At 41.8% G+C, this 8,986-nt stretch overlaps 1 non-coding gene across 1 annotated transcript; it reads right to left on the bottom strand.

Annotated features, from left to right (window-relative positions):
• Nucleotides 1–1,672: 1,672 nt before the first annotated feature.
• LOC123456844 lies at nt 1,673–1,776 on the bottom strand. Its single transcript, XR_006634721.1, has one exon. It is a non-coding gene; the product is annotated as a U6 spliceosomal RNA (small nuclear RNA).
• Between the last annotated feature and the right edge of the window lie 7,210 nt (nt 1,777–8,986).

The raw sequence follows: 8,986 nt of genomic DNA, 5'->3' as shown, positions 1-8,986 counted from the left end.
ATGCCCAGTAAGGGAATAACAGGGTCTGTTGATAACTGTATATTCTTCTTTTTCAGGAGTCTCCATATTGATTTCCACAGTGGTTGTACCAGCTTTCATTTCCACCAACACTGAATGAGTGTTCCTATTTCTTCACAGCCTCACCCACATTTGTTCTCATTTGATTTTTTAATGTTTTCTGTCCTTACTGGGGTAAGGTGGAATCTCATAGTTGTTTTAGTTTGCATTTCCCTAATGGTTAGTGATGTTGAATATTTTCTTAAGTGTGTGTTAGCCATTTGTAATTCTTCCTCTGAGAACTCCCTATTTAGTTCTCTGCCCCACTTATGGAGTGTGTTGCTTGATATTTTATTGTTTAGTTTTTTGTGTTCTTTGTAGATTCTAGATATTAGGCTTCTGTCAGTGGCATAGCTGGCAAAGATTTTCTCCCATTCAGTGGGTAGTCTATTAGCTCTGCTTATGGTATGTGTGTCTGTGCAAAAGCTTTTTAGCTTCATGAGATCTTATTGGTTGAGTGCTTGTTTAATTTCCTTGGCTACTGGGGTTTTGTTCAGGAAGTCTTTTCCCAGTCCTATATCATGGAGAGTGGCTCCTATTTTTTCTCCAAGTAGTTTAAGGGTTTCAGGCCTTATGTTGGGGTCTTTAATCCATTTGGACTTGATTTTTATGTATGGCAAAATGAGTGGGTCTAATTTCATTCTTCTACATATGGTCATCTAATTTGTCCAACACCATTTGTTGAAGATGCCCTTTTCTCCAGCCTATATTATTGGTACCTTTATCAAAGATCAAGTAGCTGTAGTTGCTTGACCTAAGGTCTGAGCCTTCAATTCTGTTCCATTGGTCTATGTTTCCATTTTTATTCCAGCACCATGCTGTTTTTGTCACCATGGCTTTGTAATATAGCTTTAGATCAGGTATGGTGTTACCACCAGAGGTGTTTCTTTTGCTGTGGATATATTTGTATATCCTAGGCCTTTTGCCATTCCATATGCATTTTGAGATCATTTTTTCAATCTCTGTGAAGAGTGATGCTGGTATTTTTATTGGTATTGCATTAAATCTGTATATTGCTTTTGGGAGAATTGCCATTTTCACAATATTAATTGTACCTATTCAGGAGCATGAGAGGGCTTCCCATTTCTCAAGTCTCCCACTATTTCTTTCTTGAGTGTTTTTATGCTTTCATTATATAGGTCTTTCACATCCTTTGTTAGTGTTATTCCAAGGTATTTATTTTTTTTGTTGTTGCTGTTGAAAATGGGTCAGCCTCACTGATTTCTTTCTCTGTATGTTTGTCTTTTGCATATAGAAAAGGTACTGATTTTTGTGCATTGATTTTGTATCCTGCCCTTTGCTGAAGGAATTTATCACCTTTAGAAGATTTCTTCTTTTTTTCTAATAATAATTTCTTTTCTTTTTTTTTTCTTTTCCTTCGAGGTAGGGCATCACTCTAGCTCAGGCTGACCTGGAATTCACTATGTAGTCTCAGGGTGGTCTTGAACTCATGGTGATCCTCCTACCTCTGCCTTGCGAATGCTGGGATTAAAGGTGTGCACCACCATGCCCCACACCTTTAGAAGTTTTGAGATGGAGATTTTGGGTCACTTATATATAGGATCATGTCATCTGCAAATAGAGCTAACTTGTCTTCTTCCTCCAGGACACAGATAAAAATATGGAACGCTTCCTGGATTTGCATGTCATCCTTGCCCAGGGGCCATACTAATCTCTGTATCATTCCAATTTTAGTATATGTGCTGCCAAAGTGAGCACTCTCCCCCTATTTTTAAATTTTTATTTTATATATTATAACAGGTTGTACTCTTTTATCCCCACACCTCTACTCCCATTTCCCTTGGGGCCCTCTGAGTGGGGTTATGATACTTACTGTGGGTACATGAAGGCCTCAGTTAGTCCCTGTGGAGTAGTGTGGTATAGAGGACTGTGCTCAGGGTTTTCCTACCCATTTTGTGGCTCTTATAAGTTTTCTTCCCCCTCTACTCCAATGTTCCTTGAGCCAAGGCAGACTTGCTAGCAGTCTGATTTAATGTTGAGCTGTCTGTACTCTATGGATTTCTGTTTTCACAACTGTCCCCCCACTTTTTTTCCTTTTTTTGATATTTTATTTATTTATGTGAGAGACAGTGGAAGATGGAGAGAGAGAGGGGTGGGGAATGGGCACACCAGGGCCTCTAGCTACTGCAAACAAACTTCAAATGCACACACCACCTTGTGCATCTGGCTTATGTGGGTACTGGGGAATAGAACCTGGGTCCTTAGGCTTCCCAGGCAAGCACTTTAACCACTAAGTCATCTCTCCAGCCCTTCTTTTTTGTTGTTGCTTGAGGTAGGGTCTACCTCTATCCCAGGATGTCTTAGAATTTGCTATGTAGTCTCAGGCTGGCCTTGAACTTACAATGATCCTTCTACCTCAGCCTCCCAAGTGCTAGGGTTAAAGGCGTGAACCACCATGCCCCCCCCCCTTTATTTTTCTTCCTTCTGTTTACATGCCACAAATTCTATTACAGTTCTGTCATGTCAAAAGCCAAAGCTGAGCTGGGCATGATGGTGCACACTTTTAATTTCACCATCAGAGTGATTTCTAGTTTAGAAGGCTAGAGTAAGACTCTTTTCTTGGAAAGAAAAACCTGGTCTCAATTCGGGAGGTTAACATTCTGATTTCTAGGCCCTTGGTCCCTCACTAAATGTTTGAAGTTAGAGCCCAGGGAAGTTAGATTTTTCAAAACTCTCCCAGTGGTCTAATGCCCAAATCAAAGGGGAAATTGTCCTGAGAAATGCTAAACTGCCTCTAAGAAAGTCGCATGTGTTTGTGAATGAGAGAGGCCTGTTTCCTTTGCTTCATCTCCACGCGTTGCATTTGGGCCAATCTGATGAATGACGTTGCACAGTGTCATTGCACTTTATTGCCATTCCTTGGTTGGGGCAAGGGGATCTGTGTCTTCATAGGCAGTTTGTATTATTATTTCCTCCTCCTCTTCTCCTTATTTCTCTTCCTTCCCTCCTCTTTCTCCTCCTTATTCATTCCTCTTCTTCCTCTCTTCCTCCTTTCCCTTTATCTCAGTTCTGGAAATGGAAACAGAATCTTCCATACGCTCAGCAAGTGCTTTACCACTCAGCTACGTTGGCCGCCCTGGAGTTCTTCTGTTAATTGGCTATTCAGGTCCTTTTCAATTTCTTCCTCCTTGGGTGGTTCCTTTTATTCTTGTTGACTTGAAAAAACCCAACTTAAAAAAAATTTATTTATTTATTTGAGAGAGAGAGGAAGAAGGAGGAGGAGGAGAGAGAAAGAGAGAATGGGTGCGCCAGGGCCTCCAGCCACTGCAAACAAACTCCAGACACATGAGCCCCCTTGTGCATCTGGCTTACGTGGGTCCTGGGGCATCGAACCAGGTAGGCTTCAAAGGCAAATGCCTTAACTGCTAAGCCATTTCCCTAGCCCCCATAACTCAACTTTTTATGTAGTACATGCAGAAGAATAACTGTCAAGTTAAATAATATACCTAACAAGATGAAAATAGAAACATTTCTAAACAATTTAGGAAAATTTGAGAATGCATGGATAATTTAGGTGATTACTGAATGCAAACTTAGTCTCTGGTCTTTTTCTTCAACAACAAACCACTAAATTTGTATTTTCAATGTACCTCTGTAGTTATGAAAATTACTTCTCTTGGTATTTTACTGTGAAAATTTTCAGAAAAGTTTGAACAAATGCTTATAGAGCCACATCCTGCATTCTACAATTAACATACTACTCTACATCTGACTTTCTACAGTTTCTTCCATCCATCCATCCACCCATCCATTCATCATCTTTGTATATTTCATGTGCTTCAAAGTATGGAGCAGACATCCACATATTCCGCTCATAAGCACTACAATAGAGTTCAATATTTGTTTAAGATTCATCTATTATAAGTGAAACTTAAAGGGACATGTCCAGATCTTACATAAGCCATTCTCTGAGTTTTAGCAAATACATATAACCATGTAACCAGCATCTTTATAAAGATACAGAACCTATTATCACTCCAGAAAGCTCTTTTTAAAATAAGAATCTTTTAAAAGTTTACATAACCCCTCCTAACACCCTTCTTTGTCTCATCTCCCCCTCCCCTCCACTGAACCCCTACTTCTTTCCCATTATTCCTTCTTCTATATTGATGTCTTTTTTGCTCTCCTCCATAATCCATGACAACCTGTTGATGGGCCCAATATTATGCAAGTCTTTTGCAGGTAATGACAGCCACTGTGAAATCATGGCTACAACAAACACTTTGCGTTTGGAAGACAGCATTCCAAAACACTCCTCACCATCCTTTGACTCTTACATTCCTTCTGCCACCTCTTCCACTATAGTCTCCAAGCCATTGTAGGATGTGAAAGAAATGTCTCACTAAGTAATAAACTTAACTGTCACTTCTCAGCACTTTGACAGGTTTTGAGTGTCCTTAGAAGCCACTGCCATCGGAAAAGAAAAGCTTCTATAATCAAAAATGAGAGCAGCACTAATATATGGACATAAACACAAGTATTTCAGGGCAATTTGGTAGGCATTATACATCCATGTGGACAAATAACAGAAGTAGGCTGTCCCTTCCCCAGGGCTTACGACCAACTCAATTATAGGCTTTTGACTAAGTTTTCAGTATCACTCCTGTGGAGTGAGTCTCAAATCCAATTAAAGAACAGTTGGTTACCTCTATGACAGACATGCCACTATTTCACTAGTGAGTGCATCTTGCCTAGGTGGCCAGTTGTGTAGCTTGCAAGGTCTTCTGATGATGGTTAAGACTGCTGATGACTTTTCTCCCCCAGCAGGCTGCATATCACTTTCCATTGCTATGTCCACTAGTCAAGAGAGTAGGCTTCCAGCTTTATCTCTCATTCTTTCTCTCTCTCTCTGTCTCTCTTTAGACACCTTTTGTGCATGAATAGCACTGCAGTGTATGACTATGTGACAGTTTGTTTATACATGCTCTTATTGATAGACACCTGTTTGCAATTTGGATCTGTTATAAATAAAATTGCCACTGCATTCTTGTGCTCATTCTCTGACAATCCACTATTTTTATTTTTACATATTAGGGAAATTAACGTTTGATGCCATATATTATGATTTTTTATTTTTTAAATATTTTTATTTACTTGCAAACAGAGGGGAGAGAGAGAGAGAGAGAGAGAGAGAGAGAGAGAGAGAGAGAGAGGGAGGGAGGGAGGGAGGGAGGGAGGGAGAGAGAGAGAGAGAGAGAGAGAGAAAGAGAGAGAGAGAGAGAGGGAATGTGTATGGCTACACCATGGTCTCTTGTAGCTGCAGAGGAACTTCAGATGCCTTCACGACTTTGTGCATCTGGCTTTATGTAAGTACTGGGGAATTTAACCTGGGTTGGCAGGCTTTGAAAACTGGTGTCCTTAACTGCTGAGCCATCTCCCTAGCCAATGCTGTTATTTTTGACATAAATTTGTCATTTATCATTTCACTTTATAATATATTTTTCTTTGTGCAAATTTGTTAAATTTTGTCAGTCTTTTCCATAGTGGCTTTGGGGTGTATATCAAAATTGGAAAAGCTTGATCTACCCTGATATGATAAAAATATCCACACTTGTTTTATTACACAGATTTGATGTATTGGATTTTCCATGTTGACTTTGAAACTGCTGATTTTTGAAACTTTGAAACTGGCAGATTTGTTGCTTAAATGGCTAGTGGTGGAACACAGCAGTAAGCCGGCACTTGGGAAGCCAAGGCAGGAGAGATCACACGCTTGAGGTCAGCCCGGGCTACCCAGTGAGACCTTCTCTTTTAAAAATGTTAATATTTAAATCAACTTGGCCTGAAACTCACAGAAATCCTCCTTATTCTTATTCTCCTGAGTGCTGGGATTAAAGGCAGGCACCACCACACCCGGCTTAGAACCAATTTTTGATTTTTTTTTTTGCATGCGTATATATGTAGCATGCAGTGTGTATGTTCCTATGCGTGTACTGTAGATGGGCATGCACATGTACACATGTGCATCAAGGTCAGAGAGCAGCCTTGGGTTGTCTTTCCTTTGGCATACTGCCCACCTCTTTGAGCTCACCTGTCTCTGCCTCCCAGCTCTGGAACTACAGGTGTGTGTGCCATGCTGAGCATTTTTGTGACATGGGTTCTGGGGATTGAACTCAGGTCCTCATGCTTGCATGGCAAACACTTTACTGCCTGAAGTATCTCTCCAGCCTGTGAGTTTTCTTTTTACAGAAATGTTCTGCCTTTTCTTGTTTGGTTGAATCTCTAGATGAATAATTGGAACTTACATGATCAGATCAGAAAGTAAACCCCCACCTAGGATTTTCCTTGTGGTCACAGAGACAGTGTGGATTCATCCGGAGGTGAAATACCATCCTTCTTGTATAGAACATGGGTGAAGGAAAAACAAAGATCAGTGCTGATGTCCCAGTTCTGGACTCGGTGACCGAGGAGACCTGGAGCACCAGGAGTGGAACAGCAAACCTGATGTCTGTCTCCCATGGATCGAGGTGCTTAGGTGCAAGGGGTTATGGGGACTTTGGGTTGGCACCCCTAACTGGAGATGTCTCACAGAAGTCCACAGGAAAACATGGGCAGAGGCCTTCCTGATTGTCCTCCCTCCCTCCTTCCACATGACCCTGGAACTGACCCAAGACAGCCTTCTGGCCGCTGTGTGATGTGAGCCTGCATCTCTCTGCCCCTCTTTGGCCTATCCCCTTGTTGCCCATTGGCTTTCTTTCCGTTCCTCTGGGAATTTGTACTTGCTGTTTCTTCAGCCTGGAACATCCTGAGTATAATTCAGTGCATGGCTTAGCTTGGGCCTGTACTTTCATCTCAGCTCAAAGCCAGGTGCCATGGTACATTTCTGTAGCCCAGGATGTTGAGAGGTAGATGCAGGAGGATCAGGAGTTCAAGGCCATCTTTGGCTTCATAGTGAATTTGAAGCCAGTGTGGGACACATGAGATGCTGTTTTAAAAACAAACAAAAGGGCTGGAGAGATGGCTTAGCTGTTAAGGCACTTGCCTACAAAGTCTAAGGACCCAAGTTCAATTCTCCAGGTTCCATATAAGCCAGATGCACAAGGTGGCACATGAGTCTGGAGCTCATTTGTAGTGGTTAGAGGCCCTGGTGTGCCCATTCTCTCTCTCTTACCCACACTCTGTCCCAAATAAATAAATAAATAAATAAAATATTTTCTTTTTAATTTTTAATTTATTTATTTGAGAGCGACAGACACAGAGAGAAAGACAGATAGAGGAAGAGAGAGAGAATGGGTGCGCCAGGGCTTCCAGCCTCTGCAAACGAACTCCAGACGCGTGCGCCCCCTTATGCATCTGGCTAACGTGGGACCTGGGGAACCAAGCCTCGAACCGGGGTCCTTAGGCTTCACAGGCAAGCGCTTAACCGCTAAGCCATCTCTCCAGCCCAAATGAAATATTAAAAAAAAATAATAATGACAAAAATCTCAGCTAAAATGTCATCCTTTCAGAGGTATACTTTATCTAAAGTAGAATGCTCCTGACTTCCTACCAGATTCAGCAAATTCAGGTCCCTGCTCTGTGGTGGTTTGAAACAGGTGTTACCAATAAATGCATGTGTTCTGAATTGTTGGTTCCCAGCTGCTGGCAACTTGGGAGGTGGAGCCTTATGGGAGGACGTGTGTTGCTGGGGGTGAATCTTGAGGTTTATTACCCCCTAGTTTGCCAGTTGACTCTATGAGATAAGGGATCACGTTTTTCTGTTTGTCAGTGCCTGATACAGGCATGTACATTAATTCAGTTCACTCTCCAGCTGCTGTTTGGCAACTGCAGTGGCAGAAGTGATGTCCAGTTTCTGCTTATGCCATTCTTTCCCCTGTCATCATGGAGCTTCCCCTCAACACTGAAAGCCCCCCAAATCAAAAATCAACAAACAAACAAACAAACAAACAAACAAACAAGGGCTGGACGGCTAGCTTAGTGGTTAAGGTGCTTTCCTGCAAAACGAAAGGACCTAGGTTCCATTCCCCAGGACCCACGTAAGCCAGATGCATAACGTGGCACATGCGTCTGGAGTTTGTTTGCAGTGTCTGGAGCCCTGATGTACCCATTCTTGTTCTCTCTCTCTCTCGCAAATAAATAAAAATAAAATATAAAAAGTATTTAAAAATTTAAAACAGACAAAAAAATTAAAACAGGGCTGGAGAGATGGCTTAGCAGTTAAGCGCTTGCCTGTGAAGCCTAAGGACCCCGGTTCGAGGACCCAAGTTAGCCAGATGCACAAGGGGGTGCACATGTCTGGAGTTCGTTTGCAGTGTTTGGAGGCCCTGGTGCGCCCATCCTCTCTCTCTCTCTCATCCTCTTTCTCTGTCTGTCGCTGTCAAATAAATAAATAAAAATAAAACAAAAAAATTAAAACAGACAAACAAATAAACACAAACATTCTTCCCATCAGCTGCTTTTGGTCGGGTGCCTTATCCAGTGATGAGCACAACTGCCCCCCATACCTCATTAACACAATTGATTATTATTCTATTGGTAATATATTATATACTCCTATCCCGTTTGATGGGTAATTTTGTGTGTCAACTCGTTCTGGTGGCCAATTCATAATTTGTATCCTACACTGTTGCTATGAAGGTATTTGCTTTGAAGTTGGGATGGACACCTATAATTATATGAATTTAAGCAAAGGAGATTATCTGGAAAGTGTGGGTGCAATGAGCTGCAAGGACGTAGGAGCAAAATAGATTTCCTTAGAAATGAGGCAGTACTCCTGCAGGCTGCAGCATCAGCTCCTCTTTCCTTCCAGATGGACTGTTCCATGGATTCTGGATTTGCCTAGCCAGTTACCCACCCCTAGCCCGTGTGTGTGTGTGTGTGTGTGTGTGTGTGTGTGTGTGTGTGTGCGCACACACACACACATGCATGCATGTGCACATGTGTATAATTACCCACTGGTTCTGTTTGT

This window comes from Jaculus jaculus, chromosome X (genome assembly GCF_020740685.1).
Source record: "Jaculus jaculus isolate mJacJac1 chromosome X, mJacJac1.mat.Y.cur, whole genome shotgun sequence".
Taxonomy (NCBI): Eukaryota; Metazoa; Chordata; class Mammalia; order Rodentia; family Dipodidae; genus Jaculus; species Jaculus jaculus.
This window is presented reverse-complemented; position numbering and strand designations above follow the sequence as displayed.